The sequence below is a fragment of the Melanerpes formicivorus genome, unplaced genomic scaffold (genome assembly GCF_026170545.1).
Source record: "Melanerpes formicivorus ecotype bairdi unplaced genomic scaffold, bMelFor1.0.p_v2 SCAF_3067, whole genome shotgun sequence".
Taxonomy (NCBI): Eukaryota; Metazoa; Chordata; class Aves; order Piciformes; family Picidae; genus Melanerpes; species Melanerpes formicivorus.
The window spans coordinates 5,755-21,128 of record NW_027145418.1 but is presented as its reverse complement, the minus strand read 5'-3'; the positions used below and the strand labels follow the sequence as shown (position 1 = coordinate 21,128).

At 45.4% G+C, this 15,374-nt stretch overlaps 1 long non-coding RNA gene across 1 annotated transcript; it reads right to left on the bottom strand.

The window, feature by feature from the left end:
* Positions 1-4,394: 4,394 nt before the first annotated feature.
* On the bottom strand, positions 4,395-14,970 carry LOC137440479 (uncharacterized). The gene is made up of 3 exons (XR_010987151.1): positions 14,901-14,970; positions 14,743-14,784; positions 4,395-4,524 (listed from the first exon to the last, which is right to left on the bottom strand). It is a non-coding gene; the product is annotated as an uncharacterized lncRNA (long non-coding RNA).
* Between the last annotated feature and the right edge of the window lie 404 nt (positions 14,971-15,374).

Here is a 15,374-nt window from a genome sequence, read left to right as displayed (position 1 = left end):
CTGCTGTGGTAGTGAGAAAAATGCTCAAACTGTCATACCTGCACACAGCTGTGCAGAAAGCAAGAATTCAATACAGACTGGGGGGATGAGGCATTAGAAAGAAGTCCTGAGGAAAACGACTTGGGATTGCTGATGGATGAGAAGGTGGATGTGAGTAGACAGTGTGCACTTGCAGACCAGAAGGCAAATCACATCCTGGGCTGCATCAAAAGCTGCATTGCCAGCAGATCCAGAGAGGTGATTCTGCCACTTTGCTCTGGGGAGACCTCACCTGGAGTAAAGTGTACAGCTCTGGAGCCCTCAGTATAGGAAGGACATGGACCTGATGGAGCAGGTCCAGAGGAGGGCCATGAAAATGATCAGGGGTTTGGAGCACTTCTGACAGGAGGACAGGCTGAGGGAGCTGGGGGTGTTCAGCCTGGAGAAAAGAAGGCTCCAGGGAGACCTAACAGCAGCCTTCTAGTACCTTAAGGGGGCTTACATGAACAATGTTGAGAGACTACTTACAAAGGCCTGCAGTGACAGGACAAGAGGCAATGGCTTCAAACTAGAGAAGAGCAGATTTAGATTAGATGTTAGGAACAAGTTCTTTCCTATGAGGGTGGTGGAACACTGGAACAGGTTGCCCAGAGAGGTGGTTGAGGCCTCTTCCCTGAAGGTATTCAAGGTGAGGCTTGGCAAGGGCCTGGGCAGCCTAATCTGTTTGGGGATGTCCCTGCTGACTGCAGGGAGGTCAGACTGGATGACCTTTGGAGGTACCTTCTGGCCCAGACTATTCTGCATTTTTAAGTCAACAGTTAATTGATGCTAATTAACAGCAATATACCTATGCATTTACTTTCATTTTCACATGTGCCTATTCCTTCTCAAGGACAGGGGTTTATCCCATCATCTTACAGAGCCAAGTTTTAAAGTATAATCTGGTATCTAGTTTCATTCATCCCTTTTCTGTGATGAAATAACTAGCCCTGAAGAAGCAGTGACTGTCCTGCACTCCCCAGGCCATAACTGACATCATGCCTAGCCCTGGCTAAGGGAAAAGACAGAAGCAACATCACAACAGACAGCACAACGATTGCTCAACTTCCCCTCCAATATATCAAGGTTAAATGGACTGCCAAGAGTTTAAATACCCCTTTTACACACCAAAGCAATTAAACACTAGCATGAGAAGTCATCCACAGGTGTGTAAGTGTTCAGCAATTTTTTTATGGTCTTATGTGACAGAATGTGAACATTGAGCAGTTTTGATCCTTCATGATGTTGATATCCTGCATCTTCGGTTTAAGGTCTACTCCTCCATTCCCCTTTTAAAGCTATTCACAGAACGAACAAGGTTGGAAAAGACCTCAAAGATCAAGTCCAACCTGTCACCACAGATCACACAACTACTAGACCATGGCACCAAGTGCCACATCCAATCCTCTCTTGAACACCTCCAGGGATGGGGACTCCACCACCTCCCTGGGCAGCACATTCCAACAGCTAACTCTGAGAAAAACTCTCTCCTCACCTCAAGCCTAAACTTCCCCTGGCACAGCTTGAGACTGTGTCCTCTTGTTCTGGTGCTGGTTGCCTGGGAGAAGAGACCAACCTCTGCCTGTCTACAACCTCCCTTCAGGTAGTTGTAGAGAGCAATGAGGTCTCCCCTGAGCCTCCTCTTCTCCAGGCTAAGCAACCCCAGCTCCCTCAGCCTCTCCTCACAGGGCTGTGCTCAAGGCCTCTCCCCAGCCTCGTTGCCATTCTCTGGACACATTCAAGAGTCTCAATGTCCTTCTTAAACTGAGGAGCCCAGAACTGGACACAGGACTCAAGGTGTGGACTAACCAGTGCTGAGTACAAGGGCACAATGACTTCCCTGCTCCTGCTGGCCACACTATTCTTGATGCAGGCCAGGATGCCATTGGCCTTCTTGTCCATCTGGGCACACTGCTGGCTCATGGTCAGCCAGCTGTCAATCAGTACCTCCAGGTCCCTTTCTGTTTGGCATAGAGCGTATGCAATCTGTGTACTGGCCAGTGCTCCAAGCATTACATGCTACAGCAAAGTTTCCCTGAACTGTTACACAGCTTCCTGTCCTAAACTAGCAAATCTCATTTCTTCAGACTGACTCTCTTGATTCCATGAGGTTTATTCTACAACGGTTGCAAAAGGATTTTTGAAGAACATAACCCAGCAGCTCCAAGCCCAAGGCATGCTTCTGAATTACCTCCTGTGAAAAATTTTAGGAAGTACCAGAAGCACATCTTCACAGAAAGAGTGATTGGCCATTGGAATAGAATAGACCAGGTTGGAAGAGACCTTCAAGATCATTGCGTCCAATCCATCAACTAATGCAACTCACCTAATCAACTAAACCATGCAACCAAGCACCCCATCAAGTCTCCTCCTGAATGTGCTGCCCAGAGAGGTGGTGGAGGCACCATCACTGGAAGTGTTTAAAAAGAGACTGGATGAAGTACTTGGTGCCATGATTTAGTTGATTAGGTGGTGTTGGGTGATAGGTTGGACTTGATGATCTTGAAGGTCTTTTCCAACCTGGTTAATTCTATTCTACTCTACCACCAAGTCCCATCTCAAGTTTCTTGACTTGCTAGCTGTTTTTCCTGTGCTTAGAACTCATGATTGAACTTGGAAAGAAATTGCCAATCAGGATAAATAAAATAAAATCAAATCCAATGACAGGTCTGAGGAGGTTGTAGTGAGGTGGAGGTGAGCCTGTTCTCTCTAGTATCAGGTGATAGGATGAGAGGAGATGGCCGTCAGAAATGTCTCTCCTTGCTATCATATTTTTGGAATTGTCTTGATGGTTTCAGTTTGCTAACTTCTTCCTGTACCCCATGAAGCTTTACCTGTTCCCAAAACCTGCAAGTGAAGTGCTGAAGCACTGGCACAACACACTCAAGCAAGCCTGCCATCGTGGAAGGGACCCGCCTAGGAACACTGCTTTCGAACAAGCTTGTATTACCAATGATTCTTATACAACAAAATGACCTTTGGAAACTGCATACAAGTATCACACTGATACAACTTTTAAAAGCTTAATAAAGCTACAGTCTTAAAGGAATAAAATATTCAAAGGAAAAGCTTTCACCTCAAAAGAATTAGTTACTTGAAATGCAGCATTACAGCACTATTGATGCATTCCAGGATCTCCAAGTTGACATCATTGTCCTCTATTAAGGAAAAAAGCAGACACTTTCTGAAACTGAAAGAAATCCTTAGTCTCTCCAAGTAAGCATGAAAGTACAGAAATTAAGACTCTGATCCAGCTTTGCATGTAGCTTTATAAAACACTGTAGTGTGCCAAGTTAAAAACTAGCATCAATCTAAAGACTTATCACAGCACTTTTAATACTAATGCACCTGTTGCAAGTACACCGACAGCTGCAAGCTTTTGAAGCAAATCTGCAGGAGTCTTACTCAAGCTTACACACTGGTCTCTTGGAATTAATGAGTTGAGTACAGGGGGGAAGTCAGAAATGCTCAACTTTCAAAAGTATGGCACAAAAGTGGATCCACCGTTTTCCCCTACTGTCAAATAAACAAAACTCACATCTGAGAAATGCAAAACAGTGAAGAGAACCCAGGACAAAGAAAAAAAGAGCAGGAAGTGGGAACAAAGGAAAACCTCACAAGCTTGCTTAGCAAAGAAAAAGCAGGAGTTTAGTGTTTTGCACAACATTGCTTGCTACATGGGAAGTTGAAGCAGCAGGCATGTGCTGCTTAGCACAACACAGGCTAAGTGCCCAGCAGAACACACACAGAAACCAAACACTTCAAGATGCCTCAAGAGGAAACAAACCCTCCAACATACAGTTGATGATCAACAATGAAAATGAGTAGAGCTTATATCCAAATCAAGCATTCAGTCTTGAAGAGAGAAGTAGCATTTACTGCTATGTGTGTACACAGCCTGAGCTGCTGTAGGAGCTGCCAAAAGCATCCCATAAAGCGACTTCCTGGATCCTGCACGGGAGCACAGCAGCACAGTGCCACTTGGCAGAACTGACAGCAAAATTCCTGTTACAGAATGCAATTTCCTATTTGTGTGTCTTTGGACTTTTCAATTACAGACACGTGCCAAGCGCATTTCCCTCACACGTTCATGTGCGAGCTAAAAGCTAGCTCAAGCTTGGTAGCAATTCCTGCCCGGGCTGAAAAGCCCTGAGCTTTGAAAACGTGTGCAACCTGTTGTAACTCGCAGTTTATTTAGACCCCCTGATGTTCCCACTGGCTACCTTTAACAGCTCTGTTCTAGCATTTTATGCTGCAGTGCTATCAGCCAACTGCCTTCTAAAGTGTTCTGAGATCCAACTCGATGAAGACAGCTGACAAACTGATTTGTGCACCCCTTGGACCAGGGTACTCTGCAGTTGTAATACTTACGAGATGAGAACCGTCTTTAACTTCTTGTACTTGCTGCACCTGCGGTTCAGCCACAACTTTAGTGTCCTGATCAGAAGTCATGAGCTGTCTGCTTTTTGACTGCTCAGAGAGAACTTCACTGGTCACCTTTGTAAGCTGTGGAAACAGGAGACAAAAGATTCTGTAAGCGGTAGCTGAAATTCCTGAGAACTCACAGCCATTCCAGTCATGCCATGCCGGTTTAGACCAAAGGTCCAAAGAGCTTCCACACAACAAGGTCAGGATTATAGCTCAGAGAAAACCTTAAGGCAGAGGCAAGGATAAAGCAGGCCTGTAGACACACTCAGCTGCCAGCTGCTGCCTGCTCCAGGAGAGCAGATGGACACTTACCACAGCACAGGGCAGGGGAATTCCACTGGGAAAGTTTCCCTTGATTCTCACCTTAATTATTTGGATTGTTTTTCAAATCCTGACTTCATCCCACCTGGGAGACTTAACTTACTTAGCAGCATTTAGTCACAGACCAAACTTTGTCTTCTACAACTACTCTGACAGTCACTTGCCCATTGTGAATTTTAAGAAACAAGTTACAACAGCTCTGCTGTATTAGTAATGCTCAGCAGGTTGTTCTGCTCCATCATCCTAAAATGTTATTTGATTAGACAAGTAGAAAACTGAGCAGAGTTTAACATCTGACAGCAACTTTGCTTTGAAATTTGATGCTATTATTTAATACTGTTATTTCAAAAAAAAAACCAAACCCTGGGCTTCAGAAAGCAAGGAAAGCTCTTTTAAAGCCTGAAATCTCAGAAGGAAATATTGGGGTGTAAAATCAGGGTGAGGCTTTTGTCCCCCCCTTAAAGGACCCTGAACAAGGTGTAATCTGCTTTTTCAGTTACTTATTCACATGGAAATTGCAGTACTGCATCTGTAACAGGAGAGACAGTTACTGCCTTCAGACTGGTGACACACCTACAGCCTCCTTGAAAACAGAAGATCTGAAGCACAGGGAAGGTTAACAGCATGAGTCCTTCCTTCAGCAGCGTAAGCTCCCTTCGGGGTATCATAAGCCCAAAGAGACTGGAAATAAAAAGTACTTCTTTCCCTCCAGGGAACTCCTCTAAGCTGCATTTGCAAATGGGCAAGTCTTCCCTACACATGGTTGAACACCTGATTCAAAAACCACCAAGGTAAACTGTGACCCTCACCTACGAACCGAGCCAAGTGTCTGCACTGGGAGGTTATGCAGCAGATATTTTGCACATACAGTTGAAAAAAAACCACACTGACATGCCCCCACAGGGGGAAGTAGCTGCTTATTACTTAAGCTATGGATGTAAAGGCAGCTGAAAAACATGGGTTTGAAACAAATACATTCACTGTGTCACTGGTGTGTTCCTGGAAGATTCTTTTTTTCCCCCCCAACACCCTGCCTGTCATCTTGGAATAGGAACTACTGAAGTAAGGCAGAAATTACACAAAACACCCAAAGAAACAACAATGACAAACCCCCACACAAACAAAAAACCTCAACACCACAATCCCAAACAAATAAAAGACAAAGTCACAGAAACAGTTCTGCCCTGACATATGGTGGAGCACACACAGAACCTACATGGCAGCAAGTCTGGAATTCACTCAGGATGTTTCTGTTTCACAAAGCAAAAAAAATCATCCTCAAGGTGAAGGCAATTCTTCCAAAGTGAGTATTAAACAGCTAGCCTCTGTGCTGCCTCAAAGCCAGGCATGGGAAGTTGCATGCCCAGTATCAATGTGGAAGGTGTCTAAGCTTCTTGGAGAATGCTTCTGTTTGTATTCTTTAAAGAAGTTTAGTTTAGCCTCTAAATATTTTGTTCTAGACTTCTTGCACATTGTGTTCACTCTATATAATCCCCACCACTGCTCAGAGGAACCTTCAGCATGCACATTATAAGTTCAGATTCACAAGGTGAAGTCTACTTCACAGTAAGATAGGTGTATTGGTCTGCAATGACATTATCTGCTCAGCATTTTGATCCCCAAACCAGGGTCAAGGTACTTCCTTGCATCCCTTTGTGTCACCTGCTTCTCTCTCACATTTCCCTCCCCTTCTCAGATCAGACTGCCCCCAGCCATGCTGCAATCTCCTCAGTCCTCTGGTACACACTGTTAGCAGCAATACTTCATACATCAACAGACTGTGGAAGGAAACCAGCTCAAATCATGTGAGTCCAGCAAACAAGAGTAAAGTTCCACTACATACATCCTTCAGAGCATTTGCTGACTGGCCACAAAGCACAAAGTATTCAGCTCAATCATTAATTTTAGTCCAGGGTAGACAAGTTGTTAACCAACTTGATAGATAACACATGACTGCAATGTACACGTTGCAACTTCAGATTTCTTGGGCAAGCCAGGGGCAATCAGAGCAGCAGCACAGCCTCCTGCTGCTTTTCAGAAGCCCTTCAGATGAGATTACACAAGACTCTTATCAGAAGTCCTTTAGATGAGATTATGCAAGACGCCCAGGTCTAGATTGAAGCTCGAGGTAACTCTGTTTGGATTACTCAGACTAAGAGCCACGCCTTCTCAGTTACACAGATTTGCTGTGATAGGCACCACACTAATCCACTCAACCTTGGGAACACATTATTTTTAATAACTACAATGCCAAACCCAAACATTTAAGTTGTCTTTTGATCATTAAGGATCAAACCAGCTCTCGAAAACAAGTGAGAGGCGATTAGAATCTGCTGAAAGGGGATATTAGAATAGAATAAACCAGGTTGGAAGAGACCTTCAAGATCATCGTGTCCAACCTATCATCCAACACCACCTAATCAACTAACCCATGTAACCAACCACCCTGTCAAGTCTCCTCCTGAACACCTCCAGTGATGGCGACTCCACCACCTCCCCAGGCAGCCCATTCCAATGGGCAATCACTCTCTCCGTGTTAAAACTTCCTCCTGACCTGCAGCCTGAACTTCCCCTGGCGCAAGCCTGAGACTGTGTCCTCTTGTTCTGGTGCTGGTTGCCTGGGAGAAGAGACCAACCTCTGCCTATTTACAACCCCCCCTTCAGGTAGTTGTGGAGAGCAATAAGGTCACCCCTGAGTCTCCTCCTCTCCAGGCTAAGCAGCCCCAGCTCCCTCAGTCTCTCCTCATAGGGCTTGTGTTCCTGCCTTCTGAGTCCCAAGGTTTTGGGGATGAGCAGCTACTGTCTCTCTGAAAATGGGTAAGTCACAGGGAAAGACCTCAAATGCAGAGGAATTTCCTTTGCAATCTTACCATTTTCTTCAGTTAGTACTGTCACACAGCTCTATGGCCCCAGCACATCAAGTGGGCAGGGTTGCACTGGCATGTTAGGATCATCACCTCTTCCACTGCAGAGGTGCCACTCACCAGCATGTTAGAACAGAAAGCTTCCATGCATACTTCCATGCCTATCAGGTCAGAGGAGAATGTTTTGTGGAAAAGGCAGTGAGAAACAGTAAAAAAACCCATCCTCACAAAATGTTAAAGGCTCTCCCCAGCATATGTTGTAGCATGTCCTTTCATTAGTATTGACAGGCACTTTCATACAGAAAGTTTATCTACTGGAACCAAATCAGCATGTGGTGGCTAGGAACTACAACTGGAACTACAACTACACTAGCAACTACAGCCAGGACTGACAGTTTGGGAGTTCATCCTCTTTTGATTCTAGTTTAATAGGCAAATTAGTGAACAAGTGAAATGTGGCAAATTTTATTGCTGCATTAAAATATCACTCCACTGATGAGTTAACCTGGCCACCACTTAAAGGTTACACTGAACTGCTGATTGGTAAACCTCACTTTTGCTCCAAAACAGCTGCTGCAGTAAGGAAACACTAAGAAAATAATGCAAGCCAGAAGACCCATTTGGACTGGAGATAACAAAAACCCTATGGCAGAACACTGAGCTACAGCAGCAGGCTGAAGTTCTTCATCATTCAAGTTACTACAAAACCTAAACCCACAAGAAAAACCTTCAGAAGCCCACAGCCTCTTAAAGAAGCTTTTAAGTACTTAATTTGTGGCAGAGACAGGATTTATGGCTGGTCACAGTCAACTGCAATTTATGAATTGATTCAGAAGTAGGCAGTTAAGAGTTTTGTAATGTTATGCACCATTTCAATCCTGCAAATGCATCCAGAACATCTTTATTTTCCTTTCTGGCTTGCTACTTGGTAATTAGCCAAGTTCAACAATTGCAAATATATTGTGTCAAGTGCAAAGTTGCTCCCAAGACATGCAAAGATTTACTTCCAGCCTACCTAACCCAAGAGAAGCTGCCTGAATTTCACTGAAGCTTATCAGAAGCAGTTTGAATTTGGTTTGTAATCAGGTAAGAGCTTTATGCCCCACAAGGTTAAAACACAGGTAAAAATCACACATTCCACCATGGCCCCCAAATGCTAACACACTGCTCAGCCTGCTGTTAGAAGCTGCCAACAGGAATCTTAACACAGTTGTTCTCTTCACAACAAGGAGGACTTGGGCAGGAACTCCTTACTCATCTGTACAGATCTGCCCCTGGGGGCACCTGGCCAGCAGTGGCCAATCTGAGGAGCTACATAAGAACACCCTCAGGAGGGACTGAGACCACCCTGGCATGGGTAACAGACCACTCTTTTCCCTCTACAACATCCACAAGCAAGTTGTGGAGGCTTTCTGGGTTGTTTTGTTGGTGGTTGATGTTGGATTGGTTTGGGTTGTTCTGATGGGGGGAGAATGCTGGTGTGTAGGGGTTTTTCCTTCTTTGACGTAGACAGTGTGGCTCTTCACTGTCAGGTATTTTCAAATGAAGCTTGTTATAAGAAATTCCATCACTTCAGAAGACAGCAGACACAAACCAGCGATGGTCCACAGGGTGACTCCACAGGTAAGTGCACACAACCACATGATCACGTTTGTCTGGGTGCCAGGGCAAGCAGAGCTGAGACTGCTCTCATCCAAAAGCCACGTGGGTGTGCTACTGTGGTGTCAACATCAGGCTACCCTTTACCTAAGCCTGACCTAAAATGCAGTGCATCACAGCACCGGCAGAGTTAATGTTCAACCACCTGTAGGTATTTACACACACCCCGCATCCACAGACACCACAACCTTGCAAACAGCTCACAGACATCTACCTGATTGTTACACAGCCAACAACATCCTAATTGCCCCAGGCAAGCCCCACAAGCCTGCCAGGAGTGTATCCCCCACTCCCCTGCTTCCATCAGCACCCCTCTGTCGTTTTTCTCATTCCTGACCAGCGCTTTTCTGCTGTTTAGAGTTACAGGAGCATGAGCAGCACTGAGCAGTCTCTGTCACACCAGTCAGATAGATCTGTTATTTAAAAACATGCAAAACCCCAAACAATGCTCTAGGGCTGAGATCTTGCCTGCCAACTTTCAGCCCAGAGTAATCAGCCCTTAAAAAGAGATTTACAAATGCAAGTGCTGACAGCTAACTTTCACCCTGCAAACAGCAACACGCAACACAAAAAAAGCTCGCTGGAATAAAAGGTCTTTTCATTGCTCTTCCAGCAAGCACAAACAAAAACAGATGTGAGTTTGGCTTTCCTAGCAAACATTTTAGAAACTTTAAACACAGATCAAGATAAACTTTTCACAAGGCTAATACAGAAACACGCTTCCAGTAACATCAGAAAGACTCAAATGTTTTCAAAACAGAGGGGCACTGCTCAGCTTAAGCCTCCTAACAAGGTTCCAGTTGCAGGCCAGCAATCCTTCCCCCGTCAGAGATAACAGGCTTTCTCACCATCATTCACCCCCCTATGCATCCACAAGGATCACAACACCCAGCAAATGCAATCAGAGCTACCACTGACCTCAGCTTTGAAGTTTTAGCACCTGCTGAATACATCAGAGTTGATACGAGAAATAACAGGTGCTGCTTCCAAATGAATGCTGTTCGTGTAACACATTAACTCCAGTTTAAACACAGTTTACTTTTCTTTAATACTTGCACAATTGTTTTCAATTCCCAAGGCACACTTCAAGAGTTAATAATGCCCTCAGCCCAGGTAGAGCTGCTAAGTCAGATAAAGGCTAAGCTTACAGCCCACCATCAAGAAAACCTGACAAATTCTAAAAGGCTGCAAGTTGCCCTTCATCTTAAGTCTTATGAGCAGTGATAGGGGAACTACACCTCGTAATTTTACTCAGATGGCTGTTTTAGAAGGCTTTCAAAAAGATCTCAGCTGTTAATGTAAGCCTTGAACAACAGTCCTGCTGCATGGGGCACATGTTACCCTTCTGCAGGTGAACAGCCCTACAAAGCTGTATCCTTCCAATACAGAAAGCCCAGGACAGAACTCACAGCAGGAGACCAGTTTCTTTACAGAGCAGATTGAGTGCACCCTCAGCAAGTTTGCTGATGACACCAAGCTGTGTGGTGCAGCAGACAGGCTGGAGGGAAGGGAGGCCATCCAGAGGGACCTGGACAGGCTGGAGAGGTGGGCACAAGCCAACCTCAGGAGGTTCAACAAGACCAAGTGCAGGGTCCTGCATCTGGGTCAAGGCAATCCCAGGCACAAATCCAGGCTGGGCAGTGACTGGCTGGAAAGCATCCCTGAGGAGAGAGACTTGGGGGTGCTGGGGGACAAGAAGCTCAACATGAGCTCTCAATGTGCACTTGCAGCCCGCAAAGCCAATCAGATCCTGGGCTGCATCAAGAGAAGTATGGCCAGCAGGTCAAGGGAGGTGATCCTCCCCCTCTACTCAGCCCTGGTGAGACCCCACCTGGAGTACTGTGTCCAGTTCTGGAGCCCCTATTACAAGAGGGATGTGGAGGTGCTGGAACGTGTCCAGAGAAGGGCCACAAGGATGATCAGAGGGCTGGAGCACCTCTCCTGTGAGGACAGACTGAAGGAGTTGGGGCTGTACAGTCTGCAGAAGAGAAGGCTCCCAGGTGACCTAATTGTGGCCTTCCAGGATCTGAAGGGGGCCTACAGGAAGGCTGGGGAAGGACTTCTCAGGATCTCAGGTAGTGATAGGACTAGGGGGAATGGAATGAAGCTGGAGGTGGGGAGATTCAGGCTGGAGGTGAGGAGGAGGTTCTTCACCATGAGAGTGGTGAAGCCCTGGAATGGGTTGTCCAGGGAGGTGGCTGAGGTCCTGTCCCTGGAGGTGTTTAAGCCCAGGCTGGATGAGGCTCTGGGCAGCCTGATCTAGTGTGGGGTGTCCCTGCCCATGGCAGGGGGGTTGGAACTAGATGATCCTTGTGGTCCCTTCCAACCCTGACTGATACTATGATAGTATGACAAGCAATCCATCTTTAAAAGGATGGCATTATTTCACAGAAAATATACTGTGAAGCAGTTACATTGCTGCAGTGGACAAAACAGCTGTGAATGAGAAATTGAACAATCCCCAAAATCCCATCTGCTGGTGGTGATCTCTGCAACATCATTGTGCCCACGTCAGTTGTAAACTCAGGATTACACAACAGCAATTAAGCTGACAGGGCATAAATGTTTAGTGACAGTCTGTGTCTACAGAGGGACTGAACACGCTGCTACTTCAAAAGTCATCACAAGGCTCAGAGTTTTTTAACTGCTAATTAGCTAAGCAGTGGAAGCAAAAGTTGAAAATGGCACCTCTGCAGCTTAGTGTGACCCCAACATTGCTGCCAGTCTGTCAGGTGGAGGATTCAAAAGGTGCATGCACCCAGAGTGCTTGCCATGGTGGCTGAAGCGTCCTGTTTCAGAATGCCCAAGAGCAGTCCTGTCTGATCTGATTTGGTTTTCCTTCCTGCCAAGAAAAGCTGCTTATGCCCAGGCAACCCCCAGAGCAGGACAAGCAGCAGGACACTTGGCAGGTACAAGGTATTTTATTCAAGGAGGGCAGGGAACTGCTTGAAAGAGTTCAGCACAGAGCCACAAAGAAGATTAGGGGAGTGGAACATCTCCCTTATGAGGAAAGCCTGAGGGAGCTGGGGCTCTTTAGCTTGAAGAAGTCTGAGAGATGACCTCATTCATGTTTATAAAGAGTGAGTGTCAAGAGGATGGAGTCAGGCTCTGCTTGGTGATGCCCAATGGCAGCACAAGGGGCAATGGTGGAAGTTGAGATATATGAAGTTTCATGGAAAGATGAGGAAAAAAGTTTTCCCTGTGAGGGTGACAGAACCCTGGAACAGGCTGCCCAGGGAGAGTGCAGAGTCTCCTTCTCTGGAGATATTCAAGACCTGCCTGGGTGCGTTCCAGTGTGATCTGCTCTAAGTGATCCTGCTCTGGCAGGGGGGTTGGACAGGATGAGCTTCTGAGGTCCCTTCCAGCCCCGGCATGCTGTGATTTTAAAAGCCACAAGGCAATCAGGTGTGAACAAGAAACCCTCCTAAACCTGAAGCCTGTATGTTCTGAACCCTCAAGAGCAAACACCAGTGCGAGTGCTTTAGAGCATCTGCTTCAAGAGCTCTTTAAAACAAACTGTTCCTCACAAGGTTGATAGCCTCCAAAACTGTCCTGCAACTCTATTTTTTATCTCTTCAAAGGTAGTCTCTCCTGTAAGACTGACTGAGATTTCAAGGGAAGCAGCAAATCTTGCTATTTAAAGGGAAGGCTGCATTTCCTTATTTAAAGATTTATGAAGCCCTTCTGCACCAGGCTTCAATAGCAGTTCGCATCTCCATCACTTACTGAGCTTTCTAACTCAAACACAAAGCCTCCTCACAGATCTGCATACCAGAACTGACCACTCTGCTAGTCTAGAAATTCAGATTGCTAATTAGTTGGCAAAAGATACCAAGCAGTAAGTTACTAAGCAAAGGCAACAGAACATGAAAGAAGCCCGAGAGTGGCAAATGATAAGGACTCTGTGCAGGTGTATGAACAACACTGCTAGTCAAGAGCAAGAAAAATGGGAAGGGGAGGAAGTTACAGCCTTACTCACCTGTCTCAAGCAGGAAAAAAACAGCTTAAAAATACATGGCAGATAACAGGATGACCCCCTACCAATAAATAATCCTGATTTATCTTCTATGTCTAGCCTTTGATGCACTGTATTTGAAGTATATATACTTGAAATAAAAACCCAAACCTTTTTACTATACTGAATGGTCTCACACAATTTCTGCAGTCCTCTTGCAAACCAAGACAAATTTTACACCAGATACTATCTGATGTGCCTCCAAACATCACTCAAAAAACCAGCCCAATAAGCCTGTGGCTCATCTCCTCCTCAGCCATGCAATGTATCAGATGTTTAATAGTATACAGCCTAAAAAAAAATCTTACCATTTAAGAATACCAGTAGTAAATAATCCACCAGGAAGAATATTTTGTGCCTGGCAGAGCATCATGTGCCTTGCAGACAAGTATGATGGTGCTGTGAGCAGTTTTCAGGTCTGAAGCAGCGCTCTGGAGAACACACCATTAAGAAACCCAGCTCATTAACGACCAGGGCTTGCTTCATGTGGCACATCCATCACAAAGCCACAAGCTTGTTTTCCTCACTGGAAGTGGACTAGCAGCACACACCCTGCAGGTCAGCCATGAAGATGCACGTTTCATTTCTATTCAACTATGTCAGGTACTCCTTTATCAGATGATTTCAGAAAGTACCAAACTGCTCATGCAAGCAGCCCTTTCACTGTCCCGTTTGTGCCTTATCTCAGCAAACCCTCCCAAGGCAGAGTTAAAGCTGTCAGCAGCTCGGCCAAGCCATGACAATTCTGAAATGAGAAGTGAGATGCTGACTTCATACAACACATCTATGATCACAGACCTTCACAACTACATCCTCTCTTGAAAAGCTGTTTCACCTAGTTGAATGTAGAGGCCCAAACTCTATGTTCATTACCACGGCCAAGCAGAAACCATCTCACACTGGAGGGAAAAGATCTTTAATCTTCCTCAGTGAAAAGACCAGGAATATGCCACTTAGGCACACAAGTGTCTCAAAGCAAGATTTTCCACTGAAAGACTCCATCACTGGCCATCTGTCAGGTTCATGAGCATCTGACCTCCTCCCTGCCTCTCAGCTGTGGTGTCTCTTTTCACTTGTCCGACACAGAAAACATCACCTTCAAGAACAGAACTGGAATAAATCTGAACAACCCTCCTTTCCTACAAACAGACAGAACTACACAGGAAGTTGCCTGCACACATAGTTTGAGTAGTAGAGAAACCTGAGTTGAACAACTGATGCCACTAATCCATCCTTCCTGTTCTCTAGGAAACCACCCAGAGTACTACAAACCACGTACTGCAGTTCGGAGTGAAACTCAGCAGGTCAAGTCCACTTCACTGATGCTGCTCCTATTACTCTTACCTACAAAATCTCACAGGTAGTTCCTACTACAAGGGTGATTGAAAAAAAAAAAAAAAAAAGGCAAGCAGGCAAACCAAGAAGACAGCAACATACCTGCAGGACTTTCACAAGAGAAATCCCAGCAGAGTGCCTGTACTGAATTAAAGAGTAAAAGAACAGGTCAATGCAAGCCACTGCTCTTACGTGAGAAACAACCAACCACAAAACCAATTAAGCCTGAACATGGGGCTAAAATGCTTCAAATTACCTACAGAAGGTTGAGCCTGGAGTTCCAGACCCCACACTGCACAGCATTTCGGATCTGTTCCTGTTTTCAAGCTGTGTAATAAAGAACACATTTGTTAAATGAGCCTGACTGCAGAAGGAGGCTAACTTTTCATAGCACCCTCTAAAACCAGTCAGCCTCAAGAGTGGGCAAATATTCACAATAAACAAAAACCTCAAGCTTATGCCTAGAATGGATTAGCTGAACCTGCAGAATGATGGAAGCTCCCTCCTGCCACAAGATTAAATAACCAAATAAAATCATGGGCTCTTTAAACCAGATGTTTTTCCTGAGAGCAAAAGCTGCACAGCCATCCACCTGCAGTTAGTTACCTGTGGCGCTTGCCTAAGCTACAAGGCAACAGCGCTTGCACAGTGTCCAGGGCAGGGGGATTCTGATCTGTAAATACAAGTCACAGCTGAGAAAATGCAGGTAAAAGTGTTGGTAATTATACTAATAC